The sequence below is a fragment of the Hypanus sabinus genome, chromosome 1 (assembly GCF_030144855.1).
Source record: "Hypanus sabinus isolate sHypSab1 chromosome 1, sHypSab1.hap1, whole genome shotgun sequence".
Classification (NCBI taxonomy): domain Eukaryota; kingdom Metazoa; phylum Chordata; class Chondrichthyes; order Myliobatiformes; family Dasyatidae; genus Hypanus; species Hypanus sabinus.
In genome coordinates, this window is record NC_082706.1 from 33317759 (window position 1) to 33341952 (window position 24194).

At 47.8% G+C, this 24194-nt stretch overlaps 1 protein-coding gene across 6 annotated transcripts in view; it reads left to right on the top strand.

The window, feature by feature from the left end:
* LOC132392444 (fibroblast growth factor receptor 1-like) overlaps window positions 1-24194 on the top strand; it is a 193265-nt gene that overhangs the window by 28245 nt on the left and 140826 nt on the right. For all 6 annotated transcript variants that reach the window (XM_059966296.1, XM_059966336.1, XM_059966341.1 and 3 more), the window contains exon 2: window positions 22000-22079. The gene's annotated coding sequence lies outside the window, so the exon portion shown is untranslated. The remainder of the gene's footprint in view (window positions 1-21999; window positions 22080-24194) is intronic.

A 24194-nucleotide genomic window follows, 5' to 3' on the forward strand; every position in this document is an offset into this window, starting at 1 on the left:
AAGGCCAACGAGAGGAGGTGGCAGAGCTCGAGGACTGGTGCTGGGCAAATAGCCTCTTCCTCGATGTCAGCAAGAGAAAGGAGATGGTTATTGACTTCAGGCAAACTCGCAGCACTCACACCCCTGTTTAACATCGGCAGCACAGCCGTAGAAACCGCGAGCAGTTTCAAACCCCTGGGAGTGCAAATGTTGCCCAAGCTCCCATGGTCCCACAACATTTTGCACACAGACAGGAAAGCTCACCAACTCCTCTACACTATGAGGAGGCTGGAGAGAGCAGGACCTGCACCGCTATAATCACGTCATTCTGCAGGTACACAATACAGAGCATCCTAACCTGCTGTATCCCTGCACTGTGACGGACGGGAACGCCCGACAACGGGTAGTCAAAACTGCCCAACGTAAGACTGGCACCAGCCTAGCTGGCAGCAAGGACATGTACTCAGAAACATCATGAAGGTCTGCTCTCTTCAGGGAAGAGGTTATGTAGCATCCACACCAGGACCATCAGACTCAAAACAGTTACTTTCCCCAGGCAGTAAGGCTGATCAACACCTCCACCCACTAACCCAGCCCTCAACACCCATCATTTCCTGACAGTCACCTTATGCACAGACACTCCTGTGCTTTCTGGACATACAATCTACAAGTATAAGCTATCTTGTGTATTTATATTTTTTTGTGTTTTGTGCTGCATCAAATCCGGAGTAACAGTCACTTTTCTCCTTCGTACTTGTGTACTGGAGAGCACATCAAACAAGCTTGAGTCTTGAAATCCCATCCCAACAGCTCAGTTCGTGAAGGGGCCATCAGCACCTCCACGAGGGTAGTTGGGGACAGACAGTAAACTTCGGCCTTGCCAGCACCGTCATTGTGCAGAGAATGAATGGTGCTCCTGTGGCTGGTGAGTGATGTCACGGCCAGTCTCTGCAAACGCCCCCGGTTTGTACTGGCGGGGACAGACAGTGACGGGTACAGAACCCGGAGGATTTGATTCCAGAATCAGATTTATTATCACCAGTATGTGTCGTGAAACGTGTTAACAGCAGCAGCAGTACAATGCAATACATGATAATATAGAGAAAAAAATTGATTACAGTAAATATAAATGTATATTAAGTAGTTAAATTAAAAATAATGCAAACAAGTAATATTTTTTTAAAAAAGTGAGGTAGTGTTCATGGGTTCAGTGTCCATTTAGGAATCAGATGGCAGAGGGGAAGAAGCTGTTCCTGAATCGCTGAGTGTGTGCCTTCAGGCCTCTGTACCTCCTTCCTCACAGTAACAATGAGAAGAGGGCATGTCCTGGGCGGTGGGGGTCCTTAGTGATGCATTCCGCCTTTCTGAGGCACCGCTCCATGAAGGTGTCTTGCATAGTATGGATTTGCTGACTTCTGTGCGTAGGCAGGAGTTACAGGAGCAGGACTTACTTCAGCAGCCCAATCCCGGATTTCATACTGATGACCAGATGCGGCTGTGGGGGGAGTGTCGCTGGCCCTGGCCCTTCTCCTGTCTGTGCTGGGCTGGGAGTTAGTGTTCTGGCTGGACTTCATGTCTGCAAGCCCTAGCCTGCATTTCCACAACCCCCCCCCTCCCTCCCCTTTCTGACACTGGGGAGTAAGCAGCGACCCCACCCCTTCCTCACCACCTGCCCACATCGCAGGTCAGTCGAAATGGCCAAACTCTGCAGTGTTTCTGCTCTCAGATCCTTGGGGAGTTTCTCCCCACACAGGATGGTGGGTATGTGGAGTGGGCTGCTGAAGGAAGCGGTAAATGTGGGTACGTTTTGCAGTGTTTGAAACCCATTTGGACAGGCGCACGGATGGGAAAGGTGGGGCAAACACAGGCAAATGGGACTAGATCAGGAAGGTCGGGTGACGGGACAATGCGGCTGTTCAGATGGACGAAGGTGTGGGCTTTCTTGCTCCCTTCCCTCTCCCTCCTCTCTACATGTGCAACATTTGGCACGTCCTGCCGATAGAAGTCGGTGCCAAATTCACTTTTCAACGGCACCAACTTCCTGCCGATGATTAATTTTATGGGTTTTCTCTGCCTGTACACATTCTGGGTCCCTGCCTGCGAGACTTGCTCCCTAGATTATAACGTGCTGCAGCTAGCTGTGAGATTTGCTCCCTCGTGGCTTTCCTCTTCTCCGCACCGCGACTGAGCTGCACACGCCTTTCTTCCTTTGAGCAGATTGAGTTTGTGTTGTGAATTTTGATGTCGGCTGAGGGCTGGCTGGGGCTGTGGAAGGGCTCCCTCACAGCCTTGCTTCAGAGGTCGGGTCCCCTGCTCTGCTGAGATCCCTCGTTAACAGTGTTTCCCACGGCTCCCTATGGCCACCCTACTTGAGGGCTCGGTCAGGGGCAGCCTCCAACTGGAGGCTTTTGACCACCGGGAATGCGACTGACTGGAATTCTCACTTTATTCGTTTAGAGAAGCAGTACAGAATAGGCCCCTTCTAGCCCTTCCAGTTGCACTGCCCGGCAACCCCGATCCTAACCTAATCACAGGACAGTTTACAGTGACTGATTAACCTGCCTGGTATGCGGGGAAGAAAACTGGAGAACCAGGAGAAAAATCCACACGGGGAGGATGTACAGACTCCTTAAAAAGGATGCCGGAACTGAACTCCAAACACTGACTTCATGTAATAGCATCACACAAAAAACTACGCGACCGTGGCACTCTTTATCGCCTTCTCTTGAGGTTTCAGGCTGGCTTGCTCCCCCTCCAGTTCTGGTGGATCTGAGGCCAGTGTTGGGACCACAGACTAGTGGGACGGGAGGTACCTTATGGGACATGAAGCACTCCTCCTGCCATTTCCACTGGATGCCTGTGCCCTCCAGAGACATGACCTCAAATTATCCCCATAGCAACCCGAATGCTCCCTCGAGCAACGTACACAAAATGCTGGAGGAACTCAGCGGCATCTATGGAGGCAAATAAACGGTCAACATTTCGAGGCCTTTCATCCTTTAGTGGCAGAGGTCAAAGGTTTGGCATGGCCTTTTAGTGATGCTGATTGGATACCTAACTGCAGTGCATTTTGTACATAAGACACTGCAGGTTGAAAGGTCCCAGCTGAAATGTCGACTCCGTAGTCGAATGATATTCCCTCCATAGACACTGCCCAACCTGGAGAATTCCTCCAGCGTTCCGTGTGCGTTGCTCGAAATGTCCATCATCTGCAAAATCTCTTGTGCCGACTGAAAGCTCCATTTCCAATCTGAGTAGTCAACAGTCAGAGATTTTCAGGAGTTCCTGGGTTGTTAGGAGCTTTGAGCACATCCTTTAGTCTTCCTGTAAGTCCACTTGGTCGTCTGTTTCCGCAGCAGAGCTCAGAATAGAGTGTCTGCTACAGATGTCCAATCAGAGTAATTTTAAGGGGGAATTCATAAAGCTGACAGAATTGGCTCTTACCCTGACACCTTAATGGAGTTGCCCTTGTACGTACAAAGTGGTTTCAGTGGTAAAGAGCAATTAGTTATTTTGATATCACATTTTTCGACACGTCATGCTAAGGTTTGAGTATTTAATTTGTCCTTGCAATAAGTAAGGAAGGTTTTCCTTTAGTTGGCCTTGTTTGGACTTGATCCAGGGTCCAAACTCTTGAGATATCTCAGTTCCTGGCTGTACTGAATGTCTCTCAGTTCTGAAGGTGCACCTCCTTCAGAGTCAAAGTAAACTTTATTATTGAGATACTGCTGGAGATGTACTGCCTCCAGGTTCCTGTTCCTGTTAGATACACAGGCAGAATATGGCATTCTTGGTGACTGGCGGGTGATATCACCAAGGTGGATCTGGCACTAGTCCGCCTCCCAAACTTCCGTTGGCCTCCTCTGGAAAGGGCAGATCTCGAGGATCAGAGAAAGGAAGGCCCAACCATCTTCCGTCCAAAATCAGCATCGGTGATTGAAAACCTGCATTTAAACCTTCTCATCACTTTCAAGGCCCCCAAGACCATTTCATGTGTTGGAGAGTAACAAGCTTCCACAAACACAACTTTCTGTTATTTTGTTACAGTGGGTTTGATGGAGGGCTTAATATTGGGCATTACCCCCTTTCGCCTTAAGTCCATGGCCTCTAGTTTTAGTTATTCTAACTCTGGGAGGGGGGAACAAAAGATGCCGGCTGTCTTTTCTACCTGTGCCTCTCGTAGTCTTGTACACCTCTATCAGGTCTCCTCTCGGCTTCCAATCTCTGGATTTTTTTTACCCTTGCACCTATTTGTACACGGCCCATTGTTGCAGGAATCGCCCAGAAAGAGTGGTATAGGATTCTCTTTGATCGGAGAGGGCCGGATAGGGGCTCAGAATGGCCCAGAAAGAGTGGTATAGGATTCTCTTTGATCGGAGAGGGCCGGATAGGGGCTTCAGTTTAAGTGCCCTTCCAGCATGTATTCGTGGGACATTGTGAGATGCCTAGGGACCAGCAGTTCAAGAAATTAGTCTCCCAGTTCACATCCAAGACTTGCTCGGGAAATCCGGGCTGACCCCCTGTGCAGTGCTGAGGGAGTCCTGCTCTGTCATGGGTGCCCGTTCGAGATGAGACATCAAAGACCCTGGTCCACACTCTGGGGTGGGTGGTAGGAACCCCGGGGAGAACAGAGAGTTGCCGGTGTCATAGCAATACTTAAAGCTGGGAAGCAGATGATCTGGCGATTGTGGTTCATGGGAGTATAAAGTGTTGCCAGCTTTTCAATCCCCCAGCCGGGGTGGGGGGGTGGGGTGTTGGAATCATGTTGACCCTGAGGATTTGATGGCCTGTGGCCACTGCGGCAGCTTAAGCAAATGTCACCCTGGGATACAGGCAGCGTGGGGCCCGCACTATAAGAGGTAGCCAGCAACAGTGTGCAGGGACCTGCTAACCAGGAAGAGGCTGTCTCCTTGCTAGTGTACTGCTGGATACGTAACGCCCAGCTCTGGTGTAGCCTCTTTCCAGAGTTTGTTCATTATTCCGGCTGGAAAGGATGAACTTCTTTAATCACTGGTTTTTATTTTCCTCCTGTCCTGTTTGTATGTGAAACCAGTGTCGTAGGAATTACCACTAACCCCACTTCATCCCCAGCCTGGGAATAACCCCTGGCTGGGGCATTTCTGAATCCTGTAGGTGTGCACTCAACATTCCAGAGTCATCCATTCCATCGCTCTTTTCCTGGATCTGGAATTTGTGATGCCAACTCCGCTGTGTTTTGTCCTCAAATGATCTTAGCCAGGGGCATGAAAACCTGGCTCTCACTGCTGAGGCATCGTGTGACATTGAAGGTGCTAGGGAAATGTAACGTGGATTTCCAGCGCCTGTGTTTTTTTCTTCTTTTTGCTTTCTTAAGGGAATTGCATTCAATTCCTGTCATCCCTTTATAAGAAGGATGTGGAAGCTTGGAGAGGGTGCAGAACAGGTTGCCTGGATTAGAGGACCTGAGGTTCGACAGATAAGGTTGTGTGTTCTCTGAACTGCCAGAGGCTGAGAGAGGCATCTCTTCCTAGGGTTGGAGTGTCTAATTAAGGAGGGCGTGCTTTTAAGGTGATAGCTGCAAGCTCAAATAAGATCTGTCGGACAAGTTTTTGTACACTGGTGGGCAGCTAGAGTGCACTGCCTGGCAGAGGAGACAAAAACGATAAAGGTGATTTAGAGGTTCTTGGATAGGCGCATAATGTTCAGGAAGTGGAGGGATATGGACAATGTGCAGGCACAAATGATCCGTTTAGTTATTTAGGCCCAATATCATGGGCTGAAGGGCCTGTTCCTGTGCTGTACCCCCGTTGTGTTTTTGAACCTTGGGGTCCATGTGGGCTGAGGTGAATGTTTGCCTATGTAGAGGGTGGGAGAGGGTTGGGGGAAGAACTTGCTGGCATCGTGTGTTGGTGACTGCCAGTCTGGGAGCTTTGACTCGGACGTGCCGGATGTCGACAGCCTTGAAATGTCCGACAAAATGTTGTCCAGGGAGCGGAATCCTCAGCAGGAGGTGCTCCTTAAACAGCACAGTAGTTACTGTGCCCATGCTGGAGGGGGGAGATGCTGTGTGGAGGAGATGCATGGCTGGGGGTGGGGGCGGTGAGATGGCTACAGTAGTGTCTGCCTGGGAGGTTTGGTGCACAGGGCTATAGCCACAATTCAAACTGTACGGCCTCCAGTTCCCTGGCCACACAAACTGCTGCTCTCCCCACAGATGCTGCCTGACCTGCTGAGTGTTTCCAGTCTTTCAGAATTCTGAATGGCTTTTCTGTCTTGGAAGGAGGGCGTTCAACCCATTAAGTGTGCCTGCTCTCACACCACTCCAGCCAGTCCCATTCCTTCGTCTGTTTCACCTGTAACTTATTCCCTTTAGAAGCCCGTCCATAGCACTTCACTGCCACTCTCTGTGGTTTGATTGGTTAAATGCCTAACTCTACTCCTGCGTCTTGTGGAAGGAAGCAGACGTGGCTGTGAGGAGAAAATGCAAGCTCCATTGGAGATCGGGATTGCACCTGGGCCCCTGGGCCTGGGACCACTGCATCACGGCAAAACTTGCTGGGTTTTACCTCAGCCCAGTCAGCGAGTTCCTTCTAAGGGTTAAATGCTTGTGAGCAGGATCTCTTCCTCTCAACATTTGCATCACGATTTGACCTATAGAAGTCCCAATAGATGAGAGCCCCAAGCTTGTGATTCACCAAATTAAAATAACAATCATCACTCTGTGCATCTCTGTAAATCGTTGGCCAGCGTGCCCTGGAGTAAAGCCCAGCAAGGGGGAAGAAGTGAGCAGTGTCATGGGAAAGACTTCGAATGGGCACGTCCTTGGACAAAGCATTGAGGGCATTGAGGGAGGTGAGGTTAGTGTCGAAGAGTGGTGCCGAGGTCGAAGAGCAGCCATGATCAGACTGAATGGTGACGCAGGAAAGGGGGTCGAATGGCCTCGTCCTATTTCAGGAACAGGGTCCAGCTACTTTCATCTGAGAAGCAACCGGGGATGGCTTCAAGCCAATAGAATATTTGGTTCAGTGTTGCTAAAGTCATAGAATAATACAGCACAGACGAAGGCTCTTCAGTCCACCTCAGTGGTGCTCACCCAAGCTAGTCCCATTTGCTTGCATTTTGCCTGTATTTCTATAAACCTTTTTCATCAATTACCTATCAAAATGTCTCTTAAATGTTGTTATTGTACCTGCTCGACCATTTCCTCTGGCAACTAGTTCAGTAGCCACCACCCTCTGCATGAAGAAGATGCCCCTCGAGTCCATTTTAAATCTTTCCGCTCTCACTTAAACCTATACCCCTTAGTTCTTGATTCTCTTTCCCCAGGGGGAGGAAAACCGCGTTCATCCTATCTCCAGCCCTCGTGATTTTTATGAATCCTTAAGGTCACTCTGCAGTCTCCTAATAATATGAATAAAATCCTATCCTGCTCCTATGACTCAGGCCCTCAAGCCCTGGCATCATCCTCGTAAATCTTCTTTGCTCTTTTCATCTTGTATGACATCTGTCCTATAGAAGAGAGACCAAAACTATTCCAGATATGGCCTCACCAATTGTATCATTTCATCCCAACTCCTGTACTCTGCTGTGACTGAGAAGTGAGATTGGGGAGGCTTATGGAGTCAATTAGAACAATGTGAACGCTGTTTTTAAACTTTAATTTATCTTGGTTGAAGTTACATATTGTGACCTACTTTGATAATTGCGATGGAAATTGGCTGGAGCAGTTTAAAAATACCATTGTAGTTCTGCTCTTCCATCGTAGCTAATTTATTATTCCTCTCAACCCCATTCTCCTGCCTTCTCCCTGTAACCTTTGACGCCCTGAATAATTAAGAATCTGTCAACCTCCACTTTAAATATGCCCAAAGACTTAGCCTCCACAGCTGTGTGTGGTAATGAATTCCACAGATCCACCGCACTCTCTGGTGAAAGAAATTTTCCTCCTCTGTTCTAAATGGACAAATATTATGAGGTTGTGCCCTCTGGTCGTAGTCTCCCCCACCATAGGAAACTTCCTCTCCACGTCCTCTGTATCTCAGTGTTGCGGTACTTGATGGGTTGCAATGAGATTCCCACTCCCATTCTTCTAAACTCCAATGAGTACAGGCCCAGAGTCATCAAACACTCCTTGAACGCTAACCCTTTCATTCCTGGAATCGTTCTCGTGAACCTCCTCTGGACCCCCTCCAATGCATTGGAAGGCCTCGGCATTACAACCTGGCTTTTCTATTCTCATCCTCTTGAAGTGAATGTTAACATTGCATTTGCCTTCCTCACCACTGACTCAACCTGGAAGTGAGACTTCAATGAATCCTGCACTCGTTTGTTAATTATGTGCCGAGTCATGTGAAGTGGGCGATCATAGTCTTTCCAGGACCGTAATTGTCCTTGGCAAATACTTCGACAGAAGTGGTTTGCCGTTGCCTTCTGGGCAGTGACTTGAATAGATACGTGACCCCAGCTATTGTCAATACGCTTCAGAGATTGTCAGTGGTCGCATAACCAGGACTTGTGACATGTACCAGCTGCTCATACAACCACCCACCACCAGCTCCCATGGCTTTAGTGACCCTGACTGGGGGCTAAGCAGATGCTAGAGGCTTGCCTATACCCAGCCACCCATAAATCACTTTTCAGAAAGTGCATCACCATAGGCTTGATCCATCAGTCTCCTATCTGCCATTTCTTTCCACATTCTCCTCACCTGTCCAATCCTTCTGCTGACTCCAGGCCTCCACTGCACCTCCTGCCTGCTCTGGTAAGCAGGAGGAGAGATGTAAACGTTATTCTCACAAGGCCCTGGCAAGTTACTGGAGACCATTTGATGCCACAGATAAAACAGGCACTTTTCGCAGTTGGGCAGCTCCTGGGGAAGGAGACGTGGACAAGTCCACTTTCTCTCCGTGACCAGTGAAGGACGGAAATACCAATGTTCTGCAAACAAGGCCCAGCTTCAGTTTGAAGGCAGGGCAGCGCAGGGGTTGGAAATCAGTGGCAAAAGGCCACTTTTGGCCTTGGAATATTCAGTGGTCGCTCACTGTTGGGAGTGCTGGAAGTGGCTGTGGCTGTTGGCTGTGGGAGTTGAACTCATACTGCCTGTTCTTGTCACGGTCAGTCCAATAGCGCAGAAAGAACCCTAAGAGATCAAACACACATTTAACAATCTTAATTCTCTCCATGTTCCCATCAACACCTTCAGATTCCACCTCTAGGGAAAATTTACAATGACCATTTAACCTACCAATGCACATCTTTGGGCTGAAGGAGGAAACTGGAGCATCTGGGGGGGGGGGGGGGAAGCACGTGGTCACAAAGAGGGTGTGTAGACTCCACACTGACATACCAAAGTGAGGACTGAACCTGGGTCACATGAGGCCTACTTGTTGAGGTCTGATTGTGTGCATTTCTGGTCATCTATCTACAGGACCAATACCAATAAGATTGAAGGGATACAGAGATAATTTACAAGGATGTTGCTGGGACTTGAGGACCTGAGTTACAGGGAAAGGTTGAATAGGTTAGGACTTCATTCCCTAGAGCAAATAATGAGGGGAGATTTGATAGAGGTGTACAAAATCATGAGGGGTACAGATAGGGTAAATGCAAGCAGACTTTTTCCGCTGAAGTTGGGTGAGACTAGAATGAGAGCTCGTGGGTTACGGGTGAAAGGTGAAAAGTTTAAGGGGAACGTGAGGGGAAACTTCTTCACTCAGAGGCTGGTGAGCGTGTGGAATGAGCTGTCAGTGCAGGTGGTGGCCTTGGGAGTAGGTCAAAGGGACTAGGCGGAATAATAGTTCAGCAGGCTATAGATGGGCCGTAGGGCCTGTTTCTCTATGGCATGCTGATAACTCTACTCACTTCCAACACTGTTCTGCCTAAGAAACCTTCACCAATTTGGTGGCTCAGCTGTCCACTGAGAAGTCTGTCCTCACCTCTCAGACCCACGGTGTTCAGCCCAGGCCAGCAGCCAGAGGAGCCTCGGCCTAGGGTGCCTGAGCAATGCCTAGATTGCAGCTCGGGCTCCAGTCTCAGGATAAGGGGTTCACAGCGGTGGACTGAGATGCAGCGATATTCCCTCATCCTTGGGGGGTGGGGGGGGGGGGGGGGGTTCTCGAAGCTTCGGAATTCCCCGCTCATGTTGGTACCCTGCGGTTCATCCAATCAAAGGACGTGATTGGCTTGGTTCCCGACGGCCTGCTGCGTAAATTGGTGGGGTCTGGGATCTGGGTGGTCTGATGGCATGCCCTAAGAGTAGGGCAGGAGGCTTTGTGGGTACGCCTGGTGACCCTCTACCTGGGGGTGGGCAGTGGTCAGCCGATGTTCTGGACGCTGAGGAGTCCATACTGTCGGCAGGCATTCCAGAGTGAATGTGTGTACTTTGCTTCATACGAGAGACTAAATATCCCCTTCCTTTCCTCTCAATCCCGTTTTCCATTATGAATCTGGATGGGCTCACCAGTGGGAGGGAATGTCGGAGTTACTTCTAGCCCAGAGCACGGTGTGACGGGGTATTTGTACTTCCTCGTTCCTGGTAAGTGTGCCTGCCCTGGTAGTGCATGTCGCTGTCTCTCCCATCTGTCCCGGGAGAGCTACGTCAGTCAGAATGCCCGCTTCTCATTTCCCTTCAGCTCCAGAACGTTTTGGAATGCTCGCTGCTAACCATGGGGTTCGCTGTCTGATCATTTGTTCAAAGTAGTCTGCGCCAGAGATGGCGACCTGTGCTCACAGTGGCTTTATTGTTCTGGAACCATTTACGGTCAGCTTGCTGAACAGTGCGGCAACCCAGTTGGGCTGCTTGTGAAATGGCTGTTTTACGGGCAGATTGGATTGACTAGTCTAGGGCTCATTGAATGATTCAGGATCGGGCAGGCGGATGAAGCAAGGGTATCTCAATTCTCAGGGCAGGTTGGGTGTTTGAAACTAGGATGAGAAATGGTGGGCCTGTCGAATTCTCATCTCCAGAGGTAGGGAGGTCAGGGTACTGAATAGATTTCTGAAAGTGGAGAAGGGATTTTGAGAGAAAAAGCATTGCAGTGTTGGGAGAGAGGTGGATATGTTTTATATATATATAGAATAATAGTGTTATTTGGCAAAACAGGTTGGAAGGGTTGAGTGACCTGTTGTGTTTCTTTGATACAAGAAATTCTGCAGATGCTGGAAACCTGGAGCAAATCTGGAGGCTCACTCATCCTCCCTTCTCTTCCCCTCCCTGGTCCTCGTTCTGGCCATCTCCTCCCTCTGGTTCCCTCTTTCATTTATTCCATGGCCCACTGTCGTCTCCTGTCAGATTCTTCCTTCTTCAGCCCCTTACCTCTGCCACCTATCTTCTCCCCCTCACCCCCCCCACAACCATCGCCTTGCTTCTCACCTGTCAGCTTGTATTCCTCGCCCTCCCCTCACCTTCTTATTCTGGCTTCAGTCGTGAGGAAGGGTCTCAGCCCGGACCGTTGATTGTTTACTCGTTTTTCCGTGGACGCTGCCTGACCTGCTGACTTCCCCCAGCATTCCGTGTGTGCGTGTAGTCCCTGTGGCTGCTTTCCGAAAGCACAGTGTCAGACGAAATGAGGTATCCACCCTCGTTTGCAAGTTCAATGCACCCCTGAAACTGTCTTCCCTCTTACTTTCCCGTTTGCTTTGGCTGAATGAGGGCTCTGAAATACTTGGTTAGTGGGGTAGGAAGGCATTGGGTACCCATTAGGAAGGTCCCTATGCCAGTCTAGATGAGGAGAGGCTCACAAAGTCTGTACCAGGCACGAATACCTGGACCAGACTTTTCCCATCTTCCATAGAGCCCCCACACTCTTGTATCCCCCTTTCTCCATGTCCTCGGGAGGTGGGGGGGTGTTGATGGAGATCTCCCCTCCGATGGGTTCACCGTAACAACATCCAGGGTTGGGTTTGGCCCCAATGATGAGGGATGGCAGGAGCTCCTGTTGCAGCTGGGGAGGTGAGAATGGCCGTGGGGAGGAGTGGTGCTTGACGAAATGGGTTTACAGTTGAGAGATGTGGAGTTACTGCTAGGAGCGGTACAATTAGTGAGCACTACCCCCCACCGTTGTTTAGAAGTGTGGTCAGCCCATAGAGTTGTGCCAGCCGCATAACCTGCTCTAGAAGCTGCCTAGAATTTCCCTACTGCACAGCCCTCTGTTTTTCTAAGCTCCATGTACCCCTAACAATCTCTTAAAAGACCCTGTTGTATCTGCCTCTACAACTGTTGCTGGCAGTGCATTCCATACACCCACCACTCTCTGTGTGAAAAACTTACCTCTGACATCCCCCTTTGTACCTACTTCCAAGCACCTTAAAACTATGCCCCTCGTGTTAGCTATTTCAGCCCTGGGAAAAAGCCTCTAGCCACCTACACGATCAATGCCTCTCATCATTTTGTACACCTCTATCAGGTCACCTCGCATCCTCCGTCGCTCCAAAGAGAAAAGGCAAAGTTCACTCAACCCGTTTTTTCTAAGGCACACTCTCCAATCCAGGCAACATCCTTGTAAATCACATCTGCTCTCTCTCTCTATAGTATCCACGTCCTTCTTGTAGTGAGGTGACCAGAACTGAACACAATACTCCATGTGGGTTCGAACGAAGATCATTTATAGCGTAACATTACTTCACGGCTCTTGAACTCAATCGCACTGTTGATGAAGGCCGACACACTATACACCTTCTTAACAAGGAGGTTGTGCGTTATTCCTGTGCTATGGGGGGGGGGGGGGTCTCCTTGTTGGTAAGTTGTGAGCGTGCTCTGTTGGTGCCACTTGCGGGCTGCCCCCTGCACATCCTCGGACCGCACTGGTCATTGGTGCATTGCATCGTATGTTTTGATTTTCGTGTGACAAATAAAGCTAATCTTATAATCTTTTTGATACGGCAGGGAAGGTTTTACAAATTGGCGTTTGGGGTAGGAGATTCCAGGTTCAACGCCCAGTTCATAGACTCCCAACTCCAGGTCTCCAGTTCATTACCAAGAGAGTACTGCACTGTCAGAGGAACCATCTTCTCAGATGAAACGTTAAACTAGTGGTCACCAACCTTTTTACGCCCAAGATCCCCTACCTCAGCCTTAGTGAAAGGCAAGATCGACTAGTTACACACGTGCGCACTGGGGCAGAAAAGACCGGAAGTAAAACCCCGCAACCCGGAAGTAGAAATAATGTATAAACACCAGGGGTACCCACCCTTTTTTTCACCACTGACCTGTTTAATATTGACAATATTCTTGCGGACCGGCCGACGGTGGGGGGGGGGGATGTTAAGTTAAACAGGACTGGAATACACCGATACAGATTCTTTATGTCCAGTCTATTCCACAATTCGCGGCTCTCGGCACTTAGTTTCGGTCCCGCTTGCTCACGTTTTTTCCGCTGAAAAATCTCAATGCGTTTGTCTTTAAGTGCGGGGTGCTTGGACTCTAAGTGCCGAAGCCGTTTTAAGGGCTTCATTGCCTCAGACAGACTCCCAGCCCGAAATGCGGCCTCCGCCCACCGGCCGCCAGACGCCTTGGCCAGGTGCAGCTGGTCGCGGATGGGGTGAGAGGACGAGGTCAGGGCCGGAGGTCCCCATGTCGGGGCCACGGCGGTTGCAGTCTGGAGAGACCGGCTGACTGAGCGAGGAGTGCGACAGGGCGCGCCCACCCCGCTTGTAGGATCTATCGGCTGACAAAAGTTCGTTTCAGCAGATCGCAGCGCGGTAGCTGCTCTGATACTTACGAAACCTTGAGCCCGAATTAAGTCGTCTGCGACTATTTTAGCACCGGCTTCTCCATGAATATTCGGTGTGGTAAACAGTTTTAGAGGTGGCGCCCATCTGTCTGCGCTGCAGGCCGGTAGCAGTGGCGCTTCCCACCGGCCGCGTGAGGCCAACCAGTGATCCCTGGTGCAAAGGTATCACTGCATTTAGGTGACTGATGACCTCGTGTGGGCTCAAGTTCAACAGTGAGCGTGACAGGGAATGAGGAAAGGTGCCACTGACTCCTATCGTTTCCTCGCGGCCCGGTGGTTGGGGACCACTGAAGTACACTGTGTACTGGGGGAGGTACACGCAGGTGCACTGGGCAGAAAGAACGGAACTAAAACCCCGCAACCCGGAAACAGTCTCTCAACGGTATTTGTGTATTTATTTTTCGGGATCTTCTGGGAAAGTCTCAACGATCAACAGGTTGGCGACCACTACGTTAAACCAACACCCTGTCCCCTGTGGCGGAGACAGGAGTAGCCCTGCTATTCTGGCCATTGCTTAAGGAGATAAGCTGGACCTCGTTGTGGGATCATTCTGTGCAGAGACTAGATTATAGCCCTGACCTCATAAACTGCTTCCTTCGCCTTGAGGCGTCCTGTGAGGGATGAGGAAGATGCAGATCTGGAGAGGGTCCAAGATTCAAGATGGTTTAATGTCATTTCCAGTTCACAAGTGTAAAGGAGAAAGAAATAATTGTTGTTCCGGATCTGATGCAGCACAAAAAGAACACGATGGTAATAAAAAGACGCAATAAATATAAATAGGTAAGATAGCTTGTATACCTAGATTGATTCCATATCGACAAAGTGTTGCTAGGCCCGTGGGCATTGAAGCTTTGGCCACTGTTGGACGTACCCGATGCCAGCATGTTTTCATGGGGTACCAGGGTGAGGACCTGCTCCTGACCCAGGCACCCAGCTGTGACCACGTGTTGGTGACAGGTTTCTGGCCAGTATACCACCCACCTTTCCTGTCGCCAAAGACATAAATGTGTGAACTATAAATCCCAGTTTAAACACAGTTTTATTGCTTAACCAGATGTCTTTATTTGATCCAAACAGCCTTGGCATGGAGTAACTCAGACAAAGTTGATGAATGTGATTATTAAATTAAAATCTAACTTAATTTCCCTGTATGACATTGGCCGATTCTTCTTCTTTACAGCTGGAAGTTATTCAGTCCATTTATTGTCTTCTTTGTCATTTATCGTTGCTACATCTGACTCATGGAGCTGCTTGTGGTGAAGGTGATCTCTGCAATCATCTTCAACAGAGGGACTGCAGAGGCTCACTCCCTCCTCAAGGACAGTCTGGATGGGCAATGAGTGCTGGATTTGCCAACAACACCTTAATCATAAAAATAAGTCTTTGAAATCTACCTGTGGTGGCTTAGCTTGTAAGATGTATCCCCCTGTCTCCCTCGATGAGGTAAAACCTTCCTTTCAGTCACCTAAATGGGGAGTCTTGCTACAACTCCCACCCTCCCGCCAGCTTTCCCTCCGTTTCCTGAGCGCCAGTACCTCAGTGCGGTGAATAAGACCATAAGGTTTAGGAGCAGAAGTAGGTCATTTGGCCCATTGACTCTGCTTCACCAATCAATCATGGGCTGATCCAATTCTTCCTGTCATCCCCACTCTCATGCCTTCTCCCTATACCCTGGTTAATCAAGAACCTATCTATCTCTGCCTTAAATGCACCCAATGATCTGGTCTCCACAGCCACTCATGGCAACAAATTCCACAGAGTTACCTCTGACTAATTTCATCGCATCTCTGTTCTAAATGGACATCCTTCAATCCTGAAGTTGTGCCTCCTTGTCCTAGACTCCCCTACCATGGGAAATAACTTTGCCATATCTAATCTGTTCAGGCCTTTTAACATTCAGAATGTTTCAGTGAGATGCCCCTCATTGGGAATACAGCCCAAGAGCTGCCGGGCATTCCTCATGCGGTAACCCTTTCATTCCTGGAACTATTCTCATGAATCTTCTCTGAACCCTCTCCAACATCAGTATGTCCTTTCTAAAATAAGGAACCCAAAACTGCACACAGTACTCCAAGTGTGGTCTCACAAGTGCCTTATAGAGCCTCAACATCACATCCCTGCTCTTATATTTTATACCTCTAGAAATGAATGCCAACATTGAATTTGCCTTCTGCACCACCGACTTAGCCTGGAGGTTAACCTTTAGGGTGTCTTGCACAAGGACTCCCAAGTCCCTTTGCATCTCTGCGTTTTGAATTCTCTCTCCATCTAAATATAGTCTGCCTGTTTAGTTCTTCCACCAAAGTGCATGACCATACACTTTCCAACATTGTATTTCATTTGCCTCTTCTTTGCCCATTCCCCTGAACTATCCAAGTCTCTCTGCAGGCTCTCTGTTTCCTCAACACTACCTGCTCCTCAACCTATCTTTGTATCATCAGCAAATTTAGCCACAGATCTATTACTCCCATAGTCTAAATCATTGGCATATATTGTAAAAAGCAGCAGTCCCAACTGCGACCCCTGTGGAACTCCATTGGTAACTGGCAGCCAGCGAGAATAGGATCCTTTTATTTCCAGTCTCTGTTTTCTGCCAAATAGCCAATGCTCCACCCCAGACTAACAACTTCCCTGTAATTCCATGGGCTCTTATCTTGCTAAGCAGCCTCATGTGTGGCACCTTGTCAAAGGCCTTTTGAAAATCCAAGTACGCCACATCTACTGCATCTCCTTTGTCTACCTTACTTGTAATTTTCTCAAAAAATTGCAGTAGGTTAGTCAGGCAGGATTTTCCTTTCAGGAAACCATGCTGGCTTTGGCCTATCTTGTCATGCGCCTCCAGGTAGTCTGTAATCTCATCCCTAACAATCGATTCCAACAACTTCCCCATCACTGATGTCAGGTGAACAGGTCGATAGTTTTCTTTCTGCTGCCTCCCACCCTTCTTATATAGCGGAGTAACTTTTGCAATTTTCCAGTCATCCGGTACAATGCCAGAATCTATCAATTCTTGAAAGATCATTGTTAATGCCTCCGCAATCTCTCCAGCTACTTCCTTCAGAACCCGAGGGTGCATTCCATCAGGGCCAGGAGATTTATCCACCCTCAGACCATTAAGCTTCCTGAGCACCTTCTCAGTCGTAATTTTCACTGCACGTACTTCACTTCCCCGACACTCTTGAATGTCCGGTATAGTGCAGATGTCTTCCACTGTGAAGACTGATGCAAAATACGTATTCAGTTCCTCTGCCATCTCTGCATCTCTCCTTACAATATCTGCGTCACTTTCTATTGGTCTGTATCTACCCTCAACTTTCTTGTACCCTTTATATACTTAAAAAAAGCTTTTAGTATCTTCTTTGATATTAGGCGGGAGCTTCCTTTCTTAATTCATCTATTTATCTTTTCCTTCCTAATGACCTTATTAGATTTCTTCTGTAAGTTTTTAAAAGCTTCCCATACCCCATCTTCCCACTAGCTTTGGCTTCCTTGTGTGCTCTCTGTTCCCCCCCCCCCCCCCCGACTTTTGGCCCTGACTTCATTTGTCAGCCATAGTAGTGTCCTTCCATTCAGAAAGTTCTCCTTCTTCGGAATATATCTGCCTTTAGTTTCTCCTCAAATTTCAAACTGAACTTAATCATATTGTGATCACCGTTCCCTAAGGGTTCCTTAACCTTAAACTCTCTTATCACCTCCAGATCATTGCGCAACACCCAATCCCTTAGTGGGCTCAACCACAAGCTGTTCTAAAAAGCTTTAGACGTTCTTGAACTTCTCTCCCTTGAGGTTCAGTACTCACCTTATTTTCCTAATTCTCTTTCATGTTAGAATCCCCAACGATTATCATGACATTGCCCTTCTGACACGTGTAACCCTCCGGTTCGGCTGGCGGCCAGACCAAACTTGTGATGTGTTCCCCTGTACCCCAAAATAATAAAACGGTACACAATATGCAAGTAAACCATTGAGCTTGGTAATTATTAATTTGACTACAGGGTTAGTAAAGAAACAAAAAGAGAAGGGGCCCATTCTCATGAAACAGTCTAATGCGCAACGTTGAAGCTCGCGGTTTTCCCGTCTGTTCGTTCTCCACCAATTTTTTTTTTCTCTTCCCCCCCCCCCCTTCCCCCCCGCCAGGTGTCGACTCCTGACTCCATTCCAAGTCCACTCTGTTGACTTCCCTGTTCTGGCAACTTCTCTCTTCATCTTCTGCCAAACAAAAGACGCCTGTCATTGGATGGTGCACATTCCAAAGCCCCCCGTTATCTCTAGTCATAACCCAAACACTGCTGCTACAGAGAAACCATTACCTTAGCAGTGAAACATTACAGCATGTTACACACGCCTTTTCTAATCTCCTGCTGTAATTTGTAAACCACATCCTGGCTGCTGTTTGGAGGCCTGTATACAACTGCCATTAGGGTCCTTTTACCCTTGCCATTTCTTAACTCAACCCATAGAGACTCTACACCTTCTGATCGTGTCATCCCTTTCTAATGATTTAATATTATTTCTTATACACAGAGCCACACCACCCCTTCTGCTACTAACCTATCTTTCCGATACACTGTATATCCTTGGACGTTCAGCTCCCAACGGCAGCCATCCTTTAGCCAAGTTTCAGAGATGGCCACAACATCACACTTGCCATCTGTAGCTGAATTTCAAGATGATCTATTTTATTTCTTATGTTGCTTGCATTCAGATATAACACTTTCAGTCCAGTATTTGTTGCTTTCGGTTGTAAGTGGAAGTGTAAAGACACACGGACTGCTTGTGAATGTGGCACTGATGACTTCAGTTGGAGGTAATACGGGCCTTTTAGTCTTCTGTTGGTAGTGGGAGAGAACAGTGTGTATGCACCTTCAAGTCCAGACAGGAGCTGTAGAGGAAAGTGTTTTCATCAGAAGGATGAGTCTCGGTGTTGAAGGGTCACCATTTAAACCTCCAGAAGAAAGTTGTTCACGTGCACTGCGACAGGAGAGGAGTTTTGAGTGATTATCCAGTTACAAGCAGACCAGCATTTTACTTGACAATCTGGGGAGTCTGTTGTTTGACATATAGTTTGTACCGATTCCTGCCTGTTTTATTTCCCTTCTGTCTCTTCTTGTTATTCCCCCCCCCCCCCCCCATTTTCTTTGGCATATTGGCATGGGAATTTTTCTTGGATATTTCCTGATGGGCTGAGATGCCCATAGTGACAATAGTTTTGTGGCAATGTTTGAGTAATGCATATAGAATTTCAGAGAGCACACAGCTCAACACCCTACCATTCCATCCAAATCATCCCTGGTGGTGCCTTGATACAAGAACCACCTTCCATTCCAGCACTTGCCCTCAGCTTCCTGCTATCTCTTTTTTGATCTCCCAGTCTCTCATGCACTCAGCCATTTCTTTCAGTCACACTTTGACCACATTCAGAAGTTTCTCCATTTAGAACACTTCGGAACAAAGGCTGTAACATGTATAATGACAGACAAACAACTGGAGCCTGCTGTCCTGTCGCCCTAAATCTGGGAAAATCCCCTTCTCCGCTGCAGTGTGAAGATTGTCACTTGAAGGTAGTTGCTGGTAGGTTAGGAGCAGAGTTCAGAGGGTAAGGGCTAAGGTTTGGAGACAGTTGAGTGGATGAACATTGCTGGAGGAAGTATTTTTCCTTCAAAGTCTGAAGAGGAGGATTGGAGAAGAGAGGGAAGACCCTCTGAGTGAACATATGCTGAGAACACAAAGACATTGTGTGGTATTTAGGTAAGGTACCTGCCCCATTAGCTGAACTGGAATTGATGCATTGGTGTGATTGCCCAGGAGAGGATTCAGAGGAGATGTTGTGTAGGTTAGAGTGCCTTGGTTATAAGGAGAGACCTGGATAGGTTTGGTTTATTTTCCTTAGAACTTGCAAGGTTGAGGGGGGACCTTATAGAGGTATAGATGTCAACCTGTAACTGTTACCTGCTCAGTTGAGGAAAAACACCAGAGACACGAAATTACCTCTGAAACGGTTTTTATTCAGAGAGGAGTTCGCAGCCCCACACACTTCGGGCGTAAGGTAGCCAACTCCTAATTTGTCGGTTTACAAAGGTCATATTTATACCCAAAAGCAGGGTACTACATTCGCAAATATGGTTACCAATTCAAATCCATCAATTGATTGGCTATTGTATAGCTAAGCATGCGAAATGGAATTAGCAAAGGTTCAAGCGTAATACTTGGAAGCACTTCAAAACACTTGAAATAGGTATGACTTAGCATACTTCGCCAAACACATTGTCTTGTGGTCGCAGGTTCCCTTTTCCTTGTGGTCTCCACGTCTGACCTGGCACCTTATTTTAGCTACCTCTCCTTACTTCCCCAATGACGTACCTCTCTCTTGTCCTGTCTACATATTTTGCTACACTTACCCCTCGCCCACCCGCTCTACACGTATCCCTTACCCTTTTTACATTCTCATACATAATTATGAAGTGAGGGATGAGGTCAAGAGATGACATAGTAAAAATCATTTTCCCATTAGACAGGGGAGTCCAAGATGAGGGCATAGGTTTTAGGCGAGAGGTAAGAGGTTCAGGTGGGATACGAAGGGATTTTTATTTTAGTTCAAAAACAGGTTGCTGGGATCTGGAAAGTACTGCATGAAGAGGTGGTGGAGTCAGATACAATTACAATATCTAGATATATTTGAGCTATGAAGACATAAAAGCCTGGAGATATAATGCAGGTAGATGGGGTTACTGTGAATAGGCAAGGCATAGAAATGATGGGCTGTATAACTTCTGATTTTATGTCGGGTAGAACCATAAGACAAAGGTAAAGAATTAGGCCATTTGGCTCATTAAGTCTGCTTTATTATTCAATCATGGCTGATCAATTTTCCCTCTGAACCCCATTCTCTTGCCTTCTCACCATGGCCTCTGACACCCATGGTAATTAATGCCTGTGCTGGTGAATGCAGAGCAGTGTATATTGGGCAGACAGTGGAAACCCGCATCAAGGACCATGGGAGGGGGGTGTATCTGTTTGGGTTATCCCGGAGAAATTGGCATTCATTGGCAATCAGAACATTGCAATCTCAATGGCGATAGGATTGACTTCAATGCCACAAAACTTCTCTGCCATGCCAATGGGTTTTGGGACTGCCTGAAGAAGGAAGTTGTTGAAATAAAATTAGAAGAAAAGAATTTTAACAAAGATGAACGTCTCGCTCTAAGTAGGAAATGGAATTTGATTGTAAACAAGGTGGGACAGTGGAAACCTGATTGGATGAGGACTAACCAGTCCGGAGGAATGGATGATGTGGGTATAAATACCACCAGACTAGACATGTCCAGACATCATCCTCGATGAAGATGGCAAAGTCTATCATCGAAAATTGACACCTGTACCTGGCCGGAAGTCTAAGAAGAGTTTATTTGTCGTATTCGCTGGGAAAGCACTGGATGCATTTTCAGGAAAATGTTTGTTCGGAATCTGACATGGAGAGTGTTGGTGGGGTGGGGAAAATGGGGAATTAACCGCAGATCAGGCTGCGTCCATGAGGAAAGAAACAGCAGCAACATGTGGAAAATATTTCCAGGGTGGTTTTGGTTACCAGATTAACTGCAGATTATCTGTTTGTTTTTGTTACTTGGGTGGTAACGGATTGACAAGGAGACTGCAGGTCAGGGCTGCTGAATGGAGGAGAAGTTTAGAGTGAAGCAGCATAGATCTCGTGGGCATTTCAAACCTTTCACTTGGTAACTTGTGTCTAGTCCAGAATCAGATTTTATTATCGCATATGACATGCAATTTGTTGTTTTGCAGCAGCAGTACCGTGCAAAGATGCAAAACTCACTATAAGCTATAAAACTGAATGGGCCACACTCCTGTTGATGGCAAAGAGGGAGGAGAGTCTAGGTCCTCAGACACCTGTACCTCCCGCTCAGTGATAATAACTAGAAGACGTGTCTCGGATGGTGAGGGTCTTTAATGATGGATTCTGCCTTCTTGAGGAAACGCCCTTTTGGAAACGCCCTTGACATTGGGAATGTTTGTATCCGTGATGGAGCTGACTGAGTCAACAATCCTCTGTAGCTTCTCTCATCCTGTGCTCTCCACATCTGCAGACCTTCACTCTGTTTATTAGTCGTAATTCATCATTCTAGGTAAGAGAAGAACAGAGAAAGTCATTGCCCACTACAGCCAGAAATCTTCCGGGGCGGTGGGGGGGGTGGGGGGGTGAGACAAGCTGTAAGTGGACCCAGCTCCTTTGCCTCTGTTTTCTCCGCTGAGATGAGAGGAAGTTTTCTCACTGAGTGTTATTTTATTCACATTGCAGGTGTGCAGGATTTCCCCAGGACTGAACAAGAAGTGTAGAGAGAAGTCATGCAGCACACCAGGACGGCCCTCGCACATTAGGTAAGCTCTGGCACTGCAGCTGCGAATCTGAAAGTTCTCTGCCAGTTAAACTCTTTGGGTTGCACGGTGTAAAGCTGAGGCAGCATGTTGTGTCCTTGAGCAAGGCACTTAACCATTGCTCTGCGACGACACTGGTGCCAAGCTGTATGGGTCCTAATGCCCTTCCCTTGGACAACATTGGTGGCATGGAGAGGGGAGACTTGCAGCTTGGGCAACTGCCGGTCTCCCATACAACCCCGCCCAGGCCTGCGCCCTAGAAACTTTCCAAGGCACAAATCCATGGTCTCTCGAGACTAATGGATGCCTAAAAAGATACTTCCTGACAAGCACAGAAGGAAACCATGTGGCCCATCAGGCCTCGGCTGGCTTATAGAACAATTCCCTCCAGCCATTTGAGAAGGCAGCTCGTCCACCACCTCAGCAAGGGGAAGTGAGTTACTCTCTGTGAAGCCCACATTGCTTGAATAAATTAAAAAAAAATTCTCGATAACCAATTCTCCCCTCACCCCCACCTCCCAGATTCTATAACTCACCTAGACACCAGAGAAATTTTGCAGTGCTTGAGTTGGCTAGGCTCTGGGCCAAATGTGGGTGGTTACTCACTGACCAACATAAGAGTGATGGGCTCAATGGCCTGTTTCCATTCTGTACGTCTCTTAAGAAATCCCAGAGCCCTATTTAAAAGAAAATAGTGGAGATTGGGTAGGAAGGTTGCTCTGAATGTGATGGGCCAGAGGATGTGTTTGCATACTGTACAACTCTGCCTTTGTTGGCCCTGATGCCTTGGCAAGTGTACGTGTCTCGGTCACTGTTACTAACAAAAACATTTACATGCTGTGTGTGGGCTCTGCTGTGTAAATATCAGCTGGAGTGTCCCACCCTATAGTACTGACTGCTCTTTCTAAAAGTACTTCATTGTCTCTAGAGCTTGGCATGGACAGTGTGAGTGAAAACAAGAATATTTATCTTTATCTATATTTATCAAAACTGCAATAAATGCAGTTTTGTTTATTTCTCCCACACATGCTGTCTGAGGAATCAGCTCTGTTTCTGCAGGCACTGCCCTCTACCTGTTCCTAATCTCCTCCTCACTCTGGTTGGTGTTCAATATGCTTTGCTCCATTCCTGCCGTTGTACTTGTTGCTCTTCACCTGCCACCACCGGAGTGTTCGTGGGCTGGGTGACTACGGGGAGAATCACAGAAAACTTTAGGTCTGGGGTGTATGATTTCTCTTCTCCCTCCTCCTTCACTCCAGGAATCCCACATCTTGGAAACCCTCATGATTCCCTTTGAAACCTTCCCCTCGGAGCGGGAGTCAGTAGAGTTAGGGGCACTTCTACCATACAGGGTCTCCTGTGTAACGCTGCACAGAGACGTCAAGTTTAACTTTATTGCTATCAGCACACGTACTCTGGTTATAAGTGCTACGAAAATTGCATTTTTGCAAAAGCAGCACAGAATGTTACAAACGTGATGTCTTTGAAGAGAAGGAAGGTGAGAGGTGACTTGATAGAGGTGTACAAGGTGATACAATACATAAATGGAGTGCGCAGCAGGGAGCTTTTCCCAGGGCAGAAATGGCTGATACAAGGGGGCATCACTTAAAGGTGATTGGAGGAAAGTATAGGGTGGGTGCCAGAGGTAAGTTTTTTTTTACACAGAGTGGTGAGTCTGTGGAATGCCCTGCCAGGGGTTCTGGTAGAGGCAGATACATTAAAAGTCTCTTGGACGGGCTCTTTGGATTAAAGAGGATTGGAGGGCTTTGTGGAGGGAAGCTTTAGATTGATCTTGGAGTAGGTTACAGGGTCTGCATGACATTGTGGGCTGAAGGGCCTGTACTGAGCTGTAATGTTTCATGTTGAATGAAAAACAGAAATGGTCTAAACTTAAATGAATATGAATTATATAGTGCTGTGCAAAATCTTAGGCGTGTGTGTGAGAGATATAACCTAACTCTGATCAGGGTCTCTATTGTGGACTGAGTGGGAAGGGAGCAGGGAGAGGGGAATCGTAGCTGGGGAAAAGGGAAGAGAGAGAGAGCAGGGAGTGGGAAGCACCAAAGAGACATTCTGTAATAATCAATAAACCAGTTGTTTGGAATCAAATGATTGTCT